The sequence below is a fragment of the Lissotriton vulgaris genome, chromosome 11 (genome assembly GCF_964263255.1).
Source record: "Lissotriton vulgaris chromosome 11, aLisVul1.2, whole genome shotgun sequence".
NCBI lineage: Eukaryota > Metazoa > Chordata > Amphibia > Caudata > Salamandridae > Lissotriton > Lissotriton vulgaris.
This window is the reverse complement of record NC_141699.1, coordinates 191,144,632-191,161,322: the sequence shown is the minus strand read 5'-3', so window position 1 is coordinate 191,161,322 and position 16,691 is coordinate 191,144,632.

Here is a 16,691-nt window from a genome sequence, read left to right as displayed (position 1 = left end):
AGTCGTTTCCTGGACAGAACTCGCTGGGATCACCTGGACACAGCCCTGATCGTTGGAATTGTTTGATGAACTCTGAGCCCGTGTGCTCCATCCCTGGGTTTAACGTTAACGCTGCCGCTGAGGGAGAGGGACGCATAACCAGCTAGCGGGAGCAGGACTGCGAGGCCCAGAGGTGCTTGCGCCTGGTCATCGCGCGCACCTGGTGCCTCTTCCTGCCCCCCTCCTCCTCCTATTTAGCCCTGCCTCCGGACGCGAACACGGGACGCGCACGGGACGCGCGCGGGCGGAAGCACGGGCGAAGACCGGGCAAAGAGCGGGCCGTTTGAGGCCGTTCGAGTACGGTCGAGTCCGGTCCGGGCTATACCCCTTGGCTCCATTCTTGTTATCACAAACTCACCTGCTAGCTGTGTTCGCTGAAGATCAGGTGTAATGCCAACACGTGAGTACAGAAGCAGGGCTGCCAAAGGGAAGTTGAAAAATGGAACACTCGACGATTTCATCACCAGAACTAATACTGCCATAGACCTAGAGATCACTAAAATGCAGCATAGGGTCTCCACCGAACTTGACGCAGCCAGAAGGCTATCTCAGGAGCTGGCCATGGCCAAAAAATCCTCCCTAGGTCACTTTGCACTAGCCAAAACACCGGACCGCCCAATGGGTCCAGCTCCTATTTTGACGCAGGCAGTGATCCACCATCTACCAGTCATACCCCCTCTAGTCCCAGCATCGAAGGTGGAGTCTCCATGTGCATCCTCCCCCATCCTTAGTCCATCACTGGGTGGGGTGGTAGGGGCTGAAGGGGCTCCCCCTGAGACGCTACCGACTGTTAAGCGCAAGGCTATGAGTGGGATGTCTTCCCCTACCCCCCTAACGGGTTCCATTCATAAACGAAAGCGCCATAATACCACCGCTTATTCCAGGAAAAAGGCTAAAATTGCAAAGGCTCAGCTACCCTCCCAAGTACCAGCCCAGCCATCCTACTCACTCATTCCTAGGGTAAACAGTTGCCCACCAGTACTAGAACATAGTCTAGCAGTATCGGTAGGGGAACATGAGAACCTTGTAATTGAAAGTGAGAATGGCGGGGTACCACTCTGCATGATAGAAGGAAAGGATGTGGAATTTCTAACGATTGTGTGGGAAACGCTAAAAAAACTCCTAACCCCCGTGGAAGTTAGACTTGCTCGAATAGAAACCCAGCTCCTCGAGACAGAAAAAAGTATTCTAAATTTAGCCACCCTGACCGTACCTGTCAACAAACCAACCAGCCCACCATTTGCGACTCAATCCCAATCAATATCTGCTGCCACTCCACCAGTAGCTCAGGTGGCCAAACCCATTCCGAAACCACGGCACAAAGTCACTACACGCACTTCCGCCACTAGAGTAGTGGAAAGCGCAAATGAGCTGCCGACTCAACAAGCACCAGCTCCAAAAGTTATGCCAGTCCCGAGGGCGAAAGATCGTAACAATCATCACTTTACCCCACATAGACAAAAATCCTCAAAAAACCACTATAGGGGTTATGTTGATCTTCCCCCAGACGTAAGGCCGTATGTAGTTGTGCTCACTGGGGTCCCGGAAATCTCATTCCAACAGCAGGAAGACTTTGGATCACTAAAAAATAAGGTAATCCATTGGCTCAATGCAAATAGGCCATTACCCAATCACCTAAGAAGCTAAATTCTTATGGTGCGACGGGTCCCCTGGATAGGCACCTCGCACAAGGCTATTACAGTTGATTGTGTTTTTGTCTCTTTCGAGGACCCCAATACTGCACACTTTATTTATTCATGGACCAACCACGAAGCAAATTCGCCCATAGCAACTAGACCACTGACTTATTTTTACCCTCCACGTCCTCAATACAATACGGGGGGAAACTGGAACAGGATTCCGTGGAGAAATTGTGCACAGGGTGGCTACCCAATTATTGGCAAGACACACACGGCGGGTGGAATGGGGTATCTACCCGCAACAGATTTGGATGTCTAGAGGATGTGGATTGACTTTCCCACAGGGCCACCAATACACCGGCCTTACCTGATTTACATTGTTCTTTGTCCTATCCCTCACCGTGCTCTACCCCATCCCCATCACACAGGCTCACCCTTACACCATCCCTGGCAGACCCTCAAAGTTCCTTGTTTTATTCTCTGCTGTGCTCTGCTTCACTACCATCGCAACATGTTCACTGACACAGTAACCAAACTATGGGTGAGAATAGGCACAATGAGGGGGAGGTCGTTGAACACTACGCGGGGGGCAAACTCACTGAGCTCACAAAAGATGAAACAACTAATTTAGGCCCAGCTGGCCAAAATAATAAGGATAACCCCCTCCTAGAGGCGCTGCATGTAACATGTTCGTTGACAACAGAGGGACTGTCCTGCCCCAAGCACAGCCAGTGTAGGACAAGCAGGTGTTCCCTGGGTTTTAACACTACCGATAAGGCAGGGGCTACCAGCACAGTTTCGATACTTTCCTGGAACATTGCCGGGTTGGCCAATAAATTAGATTCACCAGAGTGGGTGGAATTTATAGAGGAATATGACATATGTCTGTTCCAGGAAACGTGGGCCAGAGAACACCAGTCCCGCACAGGGTATGCTTCCTTTGAGATTGCGGCAAAATGGGGTGGGAAGGGCCGACCGGCTGGTGGCTTGTTGATCTGGGTGGGTTCCCATCTTGGATGCAGGGCGAGAAACATTGAAACCAATTCACTGGACTTTCAATGTGTTGTTCTGGAGAGTGGGCTTCTGGTATGAGTATAGCTCTAATAAATGTATACTCTAGACCGGTTGGGATAACGGGCACTTCGGGGACAATGGAGGACTTAGCCTTGTTCCTTGACTCCGCCACCCTCTGTCCATCACTTATAGTTGGGGGGGACTTTAACATCCAGTACGAGCCCCTTCCGGATCATTTGGAAGGGGTAACATGCGAGGAGGATGATCTCTGGGAGATACCCACCTTGCCGGGACCACCAGTAAAATCATGGTCACCATTAGCCACCCAAATAACATCTTTCACTTTATCCCACTCACTGAGGGCTTGTAATGGGCGGCTCAAGGGAGATATCCCACCCCAGCCAACCTTCAATAGACCAGGGCATGAGTCACATATTGATTATATCCTGGTTTCAATGAAGGACTGGGCCAAAGTGAGGGACTTTACGGTAGTCACAAGGACTGACAGTGACCACAATGTATTGTCACTGAGGTTTGCTGTTCAGGGAATGCCCACGGCTATCACAGAGGAAAATACAGTACTCCCTGTTGGTCTAGTTGCATTTAGCAACAGATGTAGAATTAGATGGCCTAGACTAGTGGAGAACCCCCAAAGTATCCAGAGGCTATATGCAGCTGTGGTCCCTGCTCTAGAAAAAGTTGTGGACCTCATCCCGCAGTCACCCGCCCCCGAGAAGCTTACCACTCTTGGGGATATTCACTCCGAGCTCTGTTCCAACCTGGCAGAAGTACTGAACCCTGTGGCCAGGATGAAAAGGTCCAAGGGGAGAAGAGCCTCATGGTTCAGTGCATCATGCAGGAGAGCAAAGGCTGATTTACTGGAATCCCTCAAAAAGCGGGACACCCCTAGCAAGATTAGGGAAAAGCGGTTGGTCTATAAGTCTACCCTCTGCAATGCTAAAATGGAATGGGATCAGCATAATTGGTCCGAAATGTAGGCTGCCCTTGCACTTCGAGATGCCCAAAAATTCTGGCAGATCGTCAAGCACGGTTCGGCTGAGCCCATAGCGGCAGTAGACGCAAATATTGCATCCGCTGTGTGGGAGGACCATTTTGAAAATTTGTATAGTGCGCCCGATGAGGATCAACTGGGGAACCTACTTGAACCTGCAACGCCCCAACCCAATGAAAGCATATCCCCGATGGAAGGGTTCACTCTGGAAGAACTCACTACGGCAATCCTGGGCCTCGCTGCTGGTAAGGCGCCAGGCCTAGACAAGCTCCCAGGGGACCTTTACAGGCACGAAGTCAAGATCTGGGCCCCGTATCTGAGGCTGCTGTTCAATGCAATCCTGAACGGCATGAAGATCCCTCCAACTTGGCTGGGGGCAGATATAGTCCCTATTTTTAAGAAGGGCTCGCCTCTGCTCCCAGCCAACTACAGGTCAATAAGCCTGATAGACGTTTCCCAGAAGCTCTTCACCAGGCTACTTCTGGATCGTCTGTCGGAATGGATGTTGGAATACGACATTCTGAGTCCACTCCAGGCGGGGATCAGAAGGAAGGTCTCCACCATAGACCAGGTCTTTCGGCTCGCCTTCATTTTTTGGAAAATGGTACAGCTGGAGGGTGGCATCCTCTACACTGTATTCGTGGACCTGAGGGCGGCCTTTGACCTGGTTCCCCGCAAAAAACTCTGGGAGGTGATGGCCAAACTGGGGGTCCCCAAGGGCTTGCTGGAGATGAATATTCGTCTCCACACTGCCAACTTTGCTCAGGTGAGGTGTGGTAAGGCGGGGGCGCTGTCAAACTGGTTCCCCGTTGACAGGGGGGTAAGGCAGGGCTGTGTGCTTGCACCGACCCTGTTCTGCCTCTACGTCAACGGGGTAATCACCCACCTGGATGGGGTCACCAACTCTGACGCTCTGAAGTTGGCAGGCAGCAGGGTGCCGGCGATTATGTTCTCTGACAACACCCTGCTGCTATCAAAGACCCCAATTGGGATTCAGCGCATCTTGAACAGATTTGTGGATTTTTGTGGGGAACACGGTTTAGAAATCAACACCCTAAAGACCAAATTTATGGTTTTCAATCCCCCACCAAAACTACGACCTAGCCCCACCATAGGGCAAAGTAGACTTGAAAGGGTGCGAACCTTTGAGTACCTTGGTGTCATGTTAAATGAGAATATGACCTGGTGCACACACCAAGAGAAAGCACTACTCAAATTGGTTCAGCACACGGGGGGGTCCTAAAGCTTATGGGAAAAAACATATCATCCATTAAACCCGTTGGCCCACCCCTCCAGATCTACAGGGCACAGGCAAGGGGCGCGGCCATGTATGGTTGTGAGCTTTGGGGTCATGTATCCTCTCCAGACCTGGCCAGAGAGGAGAATAAGTTTATTAGGCGGATGGTAGCACTTCCGCCCAGCACGCCCCTTGTTCCATTAAGGTTAGATATAGGGCTGCGACCTCTTGCTGAAGAATTGGCACTGCGTCCCTTGATGTATTGGCGTAGGCTGTGGGCAGTTCCAGAACTGATTACCTATAGACAGGGGCTTCAGGAGGTGCTAGCCATGCCTAACGCAGGGAAAATTAAATGGCTTAAATTTATCAAAACTGAGCTGGAGGGTTTAGGCCTATCGACACTCGGGTCTGAGCCCTCATCCGCTTGTCCATTAATTCCCAAAAAGAGACTGGCAAAGGTTTACCACGACAGCAAACTAGCAGCACTATGTCGTCGGCAAAACCTTGGGACACTCACGGAGTCTTTTTTACGCATCAAGGACACTTACAGTTTTGAACCAGCCTTGGACAACCTATATCCTGCCTTACTCAGGAAACTCTATTTGCAATGAAGACATGGGACTTTTCCACTTCTAGTTCTAACCAGTAAGTGGAGTGAACCAGCAGTCAGTATATGTCCGGCTTGCAGAGTGGCTAATGAATCTGAGCTGCATATAATTTTTTTCTGCCCGGCATATCGCGCGTCCCGCAAGAAATGGATTGTCCCTGTATGCAGGAATCTGGGGTTTGCAGAGTGCCTGGCCACGTTTAGAGTGTTGAAAACAGACTTGTCGGACCAGATTGTCTTTGCAGTGGCCAAATTCCTAGGAGCAATGTGGGTTCTGAGAAGTCAGTGTCTTAAGGCTGGACACTGACTCTTACTGTAGTAGGAACGTGACTCCCTTCTTTAATGAATCTGTCATTTGGACTCTGATGTATCTTCTATGTTTTTACTGTTTTATATTTTTAACAATTTATGAATTGTATACTTATCTTTTATGGTAACAAATTACCAAAATAAAGATTTATGAATGAATGAAAACCAGAAAAACGTCTACATAAGATTACAAAACTTTGACCTGTTTGATCCTCTTTGCCTATGTGTCGACCACCCCAATACGGTCAGCCGCATATCATGCCTAGGTTCTGGTCAACCACAATGACTTTAACTTTGTGCTTCATGATTTCATTATACATTTTGCCTTACAACTTTTAAAATCCATATCTATGGATCAGTGTGCAGTCAAAATATCGATTTTTGATATCGACCTACACTAATATCGATGTTTTAATATAGTAAGTACAGAATATCAATGTCAAGAATATCGGTGACCAGAATATGGGCCTTAAGGTAAGTAATATTGTTTTTTTTATATCGAAGTAAGTAATATCGTTGGCCAAAATATTGTTGTTAATAATATCGATATTTATATTAGTGTTATGCATTTAAGTATGCATTTTATATGTATGTTTAACCTTTTTTGTAATGTATTTTTATTATATTTAAATATATGTATTAAATGTTTTGAAATGAGTAATTCTATTTTTTATGTAAATTGTGTGTTTTAGTATCAGAGTGGGTTGTGGGTTTATTGGGGAATAGGGTGAGAAGTAATTTAATTATAATTAATTAATTAATATGTTTGTATTTATTGTTATTGATTATTAATTTATTGTTACCTAATTATTAATTGGTAATTAATTTTTTTATTGATAAATGTATTATTATATTTATTATAATTAATGTATTGTTTTTTTCTTTACTGTTATTGTTAATTTTATTGTTGAAGAATTATTAATTGGTAAATAATTTGTATTAATTGATTCATTGATAATTAAATTAATGACGTTATTTTTTATATGTAGTGGGTCGTGGGCTTATAGGGGAATAGGGTGGGAAGTGATTTAATTATGAGTAATTAATTCATATGTTTTAATCTATTGTTATTGATGATTAATTTATTGTTAATTAATTATTAATTGGTAAATACTTTTTATTAATTGATTAATTGATAATTAAATTCATTATGATATATTTTATGTGTAGCGGGTTGTGGGTTTATGGTGGAATAGGGTGGGAAGTAATTTAATGTTATTTAAGTAAATATTAATTTAATTGAATTTGTCTTTATTAATTTGTTTGTTAATTAATCATCGATATGTTATTTATTTTACAAAGATTATTTAATTAATAAGTATGTTAATTTAACCCCTATACGATCCTAAATTTTCCACAATGCTACACTCACTAGAGTTGGAATAGTAATTTTAACCCCTACGCTATCCAATACGTTCCCTACTGTTGAACTCACTGCAGTGGGAATAGTAATGTTTACCTCTAAGCCAGAGGTCTTCAATCTGTGGGGCGCGACCCCCAGGGGGGTCGTGGAGTCCTGGGAAGGGGGTCGCAGATTCTGTTGGAGCGTGCAGCAGTTCCTGGTGTCAGGCTGATTGAGGCCGGGTGATCACGGTGGAGGCCTAATTCACGCCTCATTAACAAGTAAAGGTCTTCTGAAGACCTGTGAAGTACTCGGGTGTGCCTTTCTGTGTGTCCCGAAGCTGTTTCAGCCGGGCTCACTTACACGTGCTGGGGAGTAGGGGGGGATGGGGGGGGGTCTGGGGGAGGAGGCTGTAGCCCTTTGAGTTCAATCAATGGACTTAGCTGTGGGGTTTATTTTTATTTTTAACGTTTTATATAGCGCTAGCTTAACCCGTAGGTATCAGAGCGCTTTACAAACACACATAGCAAACAGCAGAAGGACATTACAGTCATTGGTTCAAGTCCCACATACCTGGCGCCTGTGCAGGAGAAATGTGCCTGAAACTGTTCTTCACCGTGAGGTGTTTATACAGCCTGTCTGCCCCCTCCCCCCCCCCCCCCAAGCAGGGAAGCACAGAGATGCCCTCCCATGAGAGAGGAAGAAGGAAGAAGACACAGAGAGATACTGACCCCACTCCCATGAGAGAGGCACAGAAAAGGTGGGTGGGTGAAGGATGAATGTATGTGTGGATGGAAGGATGAAGGGTGGGTGGATGGATGGATGGATGGAAGGAAGGATGAAGGATGGATGGGTGGATGTAAGGATGAATAGATGGATGTGTGAAAAGGTGGGTGGATGAATGATGAGTGGATGGATGTAAAGATGAAAGGGTAGATGGATGGATGAAGGATGAATGGATGGATGTGTGAAAAGGTGGGTGGATGAATGATGAGTGGATGGATGTAAAGATGAAAGGGTGGATGGATGGATGAAGGATGGATGGATGTGTGAAAAGGTGGGTGGATGCATGGATGAAAGGGTGGGTGGGTGAATGATGAGTGGATGGATGTAAAGATGAAAGGGTGGATGGATGGATGAAGGATGGATGGATGTGTGAAAAGGTGGGTGGATGGATGTATGGATGAAAGGGTGGGTGGATGAATGATGAGTGGATGGATGTAAAGATGAAAGGGTGGGTGGATGGATGGATGAAGGATGGATGGATGTGTGAAAAGGTCGGTGGATGGATGGATGAAAGGGTGGATGGATGAAGGATGTATGTATGGATGGATGTGTGAAAATGTGGGGGATGAATGATGGGTGGATGGGGGTGGATGGATGGATGGATGGATGAAAGGGTAGGTGGATGGATGAAGGATGGATGGATGAAAGGGTGGATGGATGAAGGATGTATGTATGGATGGAAGGACAAAAAGGTAGATGGATGAAGGATGGATGTATGGGTGGATGGAAGGATGAAGGGTGGGTGGATGGATGGATGGATGGAAGGAAGGATGAAGGATGGATGGGTGGATGTAAGGATGAATAGATGGATGTGTGAAAAGGTGGGTGGATGAATGATGAGTGGATGGATGTAAAGATGAAAGGGTAGATGGATGGATGAAGGATGAATGGATGGATGTGTGAAAAGGTGGGTGGATGAATGATGAGTGGATGGATGTAAAGATGAAAGGGTGGATGGATGGATGAAGGATGGATGGATGTGTGAAAAGGTGGGTGGATGGATGGATGAAAGGGTGGGTGGATGAATGATGAGTGGATGGATGTAAAGATGAAAGGGTGGATGGATGGATGAAGGATGGATGGATGTGTGAAAAGGTGGGTGGATGGATGGATGAAAGGGTGGATGGATGAAGGATGGATGTATGGATGGATGTGTGAAAAGGTGGGGGATGAATGATGGGTGGATGGATGGATGGATGGATGAAAGGGTAGGTGGATGGATGAAGGATGGATGAATGAAAGGGTGGATGGGTGAAGGATGTATGTATGGATGGAAGGACAAAAAGGTAGATGGATGAAGGATGGATGTATGGGTGGATAAAAGGTTGCATGGATGAATGATGGATGCATGGATGGATGTGTGAAAAGGTGGGGGGATGAATGATGGGTGGATGGATGGATGAAAGGGTGGGTGGATGAAGGATGGATGTATGGATGAAAGGGTGGATGGATGTATGGATGGAATAATGAAAGGGTGGATGGATGAAGGATGGATAGGTGAAATGGTGGATGTATGGATGGAAGGATGAAAGGGTGGATGGATGAAGGATGGATGTATGGATGGATGGGTAAAAGGTTGCATGGATGAATGATGGATGGATGGATGTGTGAAAAGGTGGGTGGATGAATAGATGGGTGGATAGGTAAAGGATGGACGTATGGATGGAAGGATGAAAGGGTGGATGGATGTGTGAAAGTGTGGGTGGATGAATGATGGATGGATGGATGTGATGAGGTCTAACAGGCGCATTTATGGTTGTCGATAGTTGTTGATGATGAGGAGTACCAGTTTCTAGAATCTTTTGTCGTAAGGGGGTCCTTACGCCTAAAAAGGTTTTACAAGGGGGTCTCGGCATCAAAAAGTTTGAAGACCTCTGCTCTAAGCTATCCAACACTTTCCCTACTGTTGCACTCACTGGAGTGGGAATAGTAATTTTTACCTCTACTCTATCCAACACTTTCCCTATTGTTGCCCTTTTTGTAATTTTTTTGATGTGTTATATATATTTATTTAATTTTTATTGGTATTATTGTTGTATGTGTATTGATGTATTTATAACTTATAAGACATGTTCAATCAATGTATACGTTATTAATATAATTATTAAATATTATTAAGTAAGTATATATATTATATATATGCATATGTTTAATTTATTTTTACATTATATATAACGTATAATTTTTAAACATTTTGAAATATTTTTAACCATGTTTATTTTAATTATATGTCTTATTTACTTTATTTTACATAATTTTTTTAATTTAAATAAAAACCAATATTTTTAACAACAATATTTTTGAAATCAATATATTTTTGTACTTGTATATTGTAGATAGGATATCGATATTCTTGACTTCAATGTTCCTGCTTCGATATTATTGTAGGTCGATATTTTGACCTTTGCTATTCTGTCAGTGATTCTTATGGATCATTTTACTAGCGTTTGATCAAGTTAGTGTGTTTTTCCCCATTAAACCTTTAATGAGTAGCCTGCATTGGCTTGCAAATTAAATTGTTTTATGTTCTTAACTTTAATGTTGTTTGGCAATGTTTGAATAGAGTGCACATTTCTCTGGGGAATTGTCTGCTTCTTGTGCCACAACTAAGAAGGGCTAAGGAAAGATGTGTGCAGAACTGTGTTGTAACTAGATGAGAATGTGTTGAGTAAGTTGTTATGGGTATGGAGCGCTCCAATTCATATATCAGTTACTGACACTTCTTTCTTTTTTTTTTTGTCTTCTTACTTCTATATGTTATTTTGAATCTCGGTTCGCTTTTTTATTTTGCAACCGTGATGTTTGATTGCATGATGCCATACATGTATTTGCACCAAAACTTGTTAACATTCTTGTAAATTGTAGTTATTTAAATGAAGTTTTGTTTTTCTACTGCTATTTTTGTAACAAAAATATAAATGCATATTTTAGAGATTATGTATAACTTTGTCCTATATGTTAATCTTTTCTTTTTGTTTATGCCCCATCCACAAACCAGCTCATATTTCATCTAATTTTCCATGCTGTTCAATCTTTTTTCAAATTGCTGAGAATTGAATTCACTGCTAGAATTTGTATCAAATAGTGTTAACCAGGTGCAATTGATTTGCTAGCTTGGGTCTATAATTACAACATTTCTATTTAACACTATTTACAGATTTGCAGATTTCTCTGCATTCAGCCAAAATGGCCATAACTTTTACAGACTCTCTTAATGCCATTTGTAGGCTTTTAGTAGAGGTAGCAGAACTGTAATCAAATGTATTCAAAGTTGTTGATGTATTGTCATATCACTAAGGATGTTATTGTTGAAAGATTTCAAAGAGAAGGATATTAAAATAATAATTTTTGTAAGAGAAAATTCCAAATGCTAAGAAACAAGGAGAGGGAGTTCTATAATTTGTTTCATTTTTAATAGGGCAATGAGTTCACACCTAATTAAATGTGACAATCAAGGTGGAACACATCATTAACTTTTCTTTAATTATGGCTTATGTCAACAGGTACAAGCACAGTATCACATATGACATCATCACTGACATCACTAAGGGCAAGTGAATTGAACTTGGGATGGTATTTGGACAAAATATCAAGTCAAAAATATCGAGTCACAAAAATATGGTGTTTTTAATACCGTAATACAAAAATATTGTGATGCAGAAATATCATTTACAAAAATGTCGATTTTTAAGGTAAGAAATATAATTGTCAAAAATGTCTGTGTTGTTAATTTCATTATAAAAATATACTTGTAAAAATATAGTTTTTTAGTTTTTCATGTATTTTGGGTAATATTTTTATTGTATATGTTATACATTGTTTTTATTATTTTTGGGAATGTTTTTAAATATAGTTTGTAATTTGTAGTTGCTTTTATTTAATTATTAATTGAAACTTATAGTTTGGTAGAGGGTTGTGGGCTTTGTAGGGGGACAAGATTGGAAGTTATTTCAGTAGAATTAATTAATAATTAGTGATTGATGTATTAATAATTGTTTGATTGATAATTCATTATTTACATTGAGTAAATATTATATTTTTCAAAATATAGTTTAGGTGCTGTTGTTGCATTTGTAAAGTGAAAGTGTTGTATAGCATTTTAGGGCCCTAGTGAAATGTTCCAGATTCATGTCCTTTATATAGGTATAAATCACCTTGTCCTTATATAGGCATAGAAATCATGACCATATTTAGACATGACCGATCCAGTCCAAATACGGCATGGCTACTTCCACTAGTTCCGAAAAGCCACAACGATTTCTTGGAAAACTCAGCTTCAGCAGGTAGGGACTTCCCCTTGCTTGAATATTGATTTGTCCAAGAACTCATGGAGTTTTCAAAGAACTATGAAACTTTGATGACATCATTATGTCCAACTGTACGTCAAACTCGGCACCTTCAAGGTAAAAATATGCCCACACTTGCCATAGCAAACACACGGTGGTTTGGAGCAGTTCGACTATCTACTTGCCCGACGCATCTCGCTACAGCAAGTGAGTGCCGAAGGAAGCCGACCCTCAAGCAGACGCACTGAGAGAGACGCTGTCTTTTCTCTTGCCGAGAAATCCAGCTCCAGTGTTTCCAGGCTCCCCTTGCGGGGTGTTGGGAAATCGAGTCCTGAGACCGAGAGATACTGGACCTCCTTCATTCTAAACCAAGGTACATAGCTGATTGGACCCTGAGAGAAATCTTGGATAGATTCCTGGCAAAAGAATACTAAACTTATGCTACACCACACTTACTTCTTCCCTCGTACTAGACTTAGGTTAGGTACATCGGGGTAGGCGTATTTTAGAAGCTCCAGTTGAGTACTTTTAGTCTTTATTTATTTAGGTATGTATTTTATGGCTTAGAAAACATATCATGCTTTTACAGTATTATTTTATAATACTCTTCTTGCTGTATGCATTATACTTTATAGCTAGTATTACGATTGTAGCAGTTAATTTCTTCTATATGACAAAGACGACTGTTCAATAAATACTTTTATTGAAAAAGCCCGTCTCTCTATTTCTCTGCACCTCTGGTGAAACGAAGCATGCACAAATGACTGAGTAAAATATCTATCTATTGTTTCCAAGACTCTGAAAGATCAGTTTCATCTTGGGGAAACAAAGTTGTCATATTTATGCGGTTGTCAGAAACTAATCCCTTCTTGTTTATTCGAGAAAGTTTTGAGTGACCTCTAAGCTAGCTGGCACTCACAATTAAGTTAAATATATTCGATAGAGACCTAGTAGACATAAGTCCTACCTCACATCTATAGGATATATTATTCCAATGCGCAGAGCCTATTGTGTTAATAATTGTTTTATTTGTTATTTAATAAGTTAATTGTGTTAAACTTTTTTTTATTTCAATTACATTTTAAATGTTGGCTGTTAAGTTTGTGCAATATAATGTGGCATTTTAATTAAAATAATACTATTTGTTTTAATTGATAATAATTTTTAAAAATCGTGATAATTATTGTGTATTTTGTTATTTTGTTTTAAAATGTAGACATTATTTTCATATTAGGAATTCAATATTTTTGGTTAATTGATAGAGTAGTGAAAATATGCTATTTGTCTGCAGTGAACTACTCTCTCTCTACTGCTGCACAAAGTGGAGTGGGAAAAGTAGATTTTACCGCTCCGGAGTCCAGTGGGAAAAGCAGTGGAGAAAGAGGGCAGCCCTGTTACATACCTCTCCATATATACGGATAGAATCTGCACCTTTGCGTTGGTTCAATGTACAACAGTCATACCCAGGACAGAAAACCCTGCCCCATGTGCTTCAGTACCTTCCAAAGATACACCCAGCTCGGAGTGTTGAAAGCTATTTCAATATTCAGCGCCATAAGCTCAGCATCCATATCCATCCCTTTGACCAAATGCACCATGTGAGAGAGGCATCACAAGTTCAAATGGGCTCCTCGTCCTGGCATTAACCCAAAAAGGTATTTATCGACCAGCTGAGTTACAACTGGATGCAACCGCATCCTAGCAACTTTGTGGGTATTTTCATATCAACTGCTAACATCAACAGTGGCCTCTTAGACCCCAGATCTCTTGGGTCCTTGTTGGGCTACGGTACCATGACAATCAGGGCATCTCACATGCACGGAGGCAATTCACCCCATCTCCGAGCCTTCAGTAACGTTTCTAATAAGCGGGGGCCAGCAGTGCAGAGTAGGTCAGAGAATATTCCAACGGAAGTCTGGACGGGCCAGGGCATTTACCGCAGGTCATATCTTGTATGGCAGCCAACACTCCCTCAACTCGTATCCCCCCTTACAATTCCTCCATCTGGGCATTTGTAAGCCTAGGAATTGCAACCTGGTCCAAGAAGGCCCTAGTTGCACCTAGCGAGTCAGCAGCAGTCTCTGCTGCTCTGTATACCCCTGTCATGTGTTTCCTCAACAAGGTGTTTATCCCAGATTGGCCCTCCACAAGTGAATGAATTAATATTTTTTACGGTATGATTACTTAAAATCTTTTACAAACACAGTACAATATTAGTTTCATAGTTAAAAAAACCTTTGGTGGGTAAAATGACAACTAATAAGCGTTATAAAAACAACTGATGGCTTTTACATCACAAATCAGTGCAATGTTTTAGTTCATCTATGAGGTATGCATTTTGCATAGAGTCTTTCCAGCTACAGCAAAGAACTTCCCAATACGTGCGAGCTCCATTGGGGCTTTGGTGGTATACGTAAATGTTAGAGCCTCCTTGTATGATTTTACTTTGTTTTGGATGAACATTGTTTGTAGGTAAAGGCGCCTTGGGCTTAACAAGACTGGAAAGCAACAGATGACATGCTCTGCAGATTCAGTGTTGGGGTTAGCTTGACTTGCATTACTCGTCTTATAGTCTCAGCTGAATGGCTCACAAGTTTCTGGTGTAATTTGAATAGGGCATGTGTGACCTTTCGCCGCTTTTGCCTCCAGTGTTTTGGCCTGAGGTGTCGTTCTGCCGGTATCTGAAAATTGTACCCCCAGGTAGGTATACTTGTTTGTGGTAATGATTCTTAACGGTCCGAGATACCAGCCCAATAAGGATTTTTTGGGTGTATGGCCAAAGACCAGTACCTTAGTTTTAGTTGCATTGGCTGGGAGTTTATTTTCCATATTATAGAGGTGTAGTGTCTCCAATGCCCTTTTCATACCTATTCTGGTTTGGTCCAAAATGACAAGGTCGTCCGCATATTGCATGATTGGTAGTCTAAAATGACCCAGTTTGGGTGGGCAGCAGATACTTGTTTTTAAAAGAGCATCTCCCAGGTCCACAGTATAAAGGTTGAACAATGTCGGTGCGATCACACAGCCCTGTTTTAGTCCTTTATTTGTGTAAATCTTAGCTGTTGCATATGCCTGTGTGAGCTTGGTGCGGACCCAAGTGCCGGTGTGGAGAGACATGATGTCCAGCAGGAGTTTCCTCGGTAAACCCCACTTTGCAAGTTTAGCCCACAGAATATTGTGGTCAATACCATCAAAAGCAGTGCTGTAGTCGACAAAGCAGGCATATGGGGGGGGGAGGGGTAGCACCCTCTTTGGCCTTGGTTGTCAGATATGATAATGCAATGGCGTTGTCCATTGTTGATAAGTTCAGCCGAAAACCTGTCTGGTATTGCGGTATGATTTGGTTATCTGTTATCCATGCATCTAGCTCTTTTAGGTGCACTTTTGCGTATGCCTTCCCGTCAACGTCTAGTAATGCGATTATTCTATAATTCTCCCGCTGTGAGGAGTCTCCTTTATTGTAGATGGGTTGGAGAATAGATCCTGTCCATGAATCTGGTACTCCTGAGGAGTTATAACAGTGATTGAGAAGGCTACGCATATGGGGGGCCCAGAAATCTCAATCTTTGTTGAAGATGCTTCCAGGTAGCCCATTAGGCTCTGGAGCCCCATCCTTCCTAATTCCCTTCAATACGATCAATGCTTCTTTTTCTGTAGTCACGAGATCTTCAATCTCGTGCTCATCCGGGGGATAGCCTTCAGCCTCCATGGTTTTTGCACTGGATTTGTCTTGATCGACATTTAGCCTTGTTGCGTGGGCTGCCCATTTGTTGGCGGGTACGGCATTTTGTACATAGCTTCCACCATTTAGACCGCTGATGTGACTCCAAAATTCCCTACTCTTACTGGGAGTAAGCAATGAACAAATGCGTTTTCATTTATCATCTGTGATCGTTTGTTTTAACTGCCAGACAGTATTTTTGTGCAATCTTCTTGTAGTTTTCAAAACTGATATTGTTCCTGAGCAATTTTCCCTCAAATTCTGTTGCACTGCCAGATGACAACGCTTTTTGCTCTCTTTGAACTCTTTGAAATCAGAGAGGTTGGCTGGTCCCTTTCTGCTACATTTACCTTTAAGTGCCGATTTCTTCCAGTGGTAAGTGCATTAGATAACTAGTCAATGCATTCCGACCAACTTTAATTATGACCTGTTTTTAAGTATTGTATCTCACTTGGCTTATTGTCCCCATTTTATCTGTTTTATCGGTGTTGTGCCTGTGTATGAATGAAGCTTTTTACCCGCAGTTAAGTGTTCGACGTGCAACATTGTACTTACTTTGACAAGGATGGATAATGGATGGTGGTCGCTCGCGGTGGTATGTGTCACCTTGTATTCTTCGCATTTCCTCAGTAAGATCTGGCTCAAAAAGATGTAGTCAATCATGGGGATGTTTTTGAATGTTGCTTTTTGTCTCATGT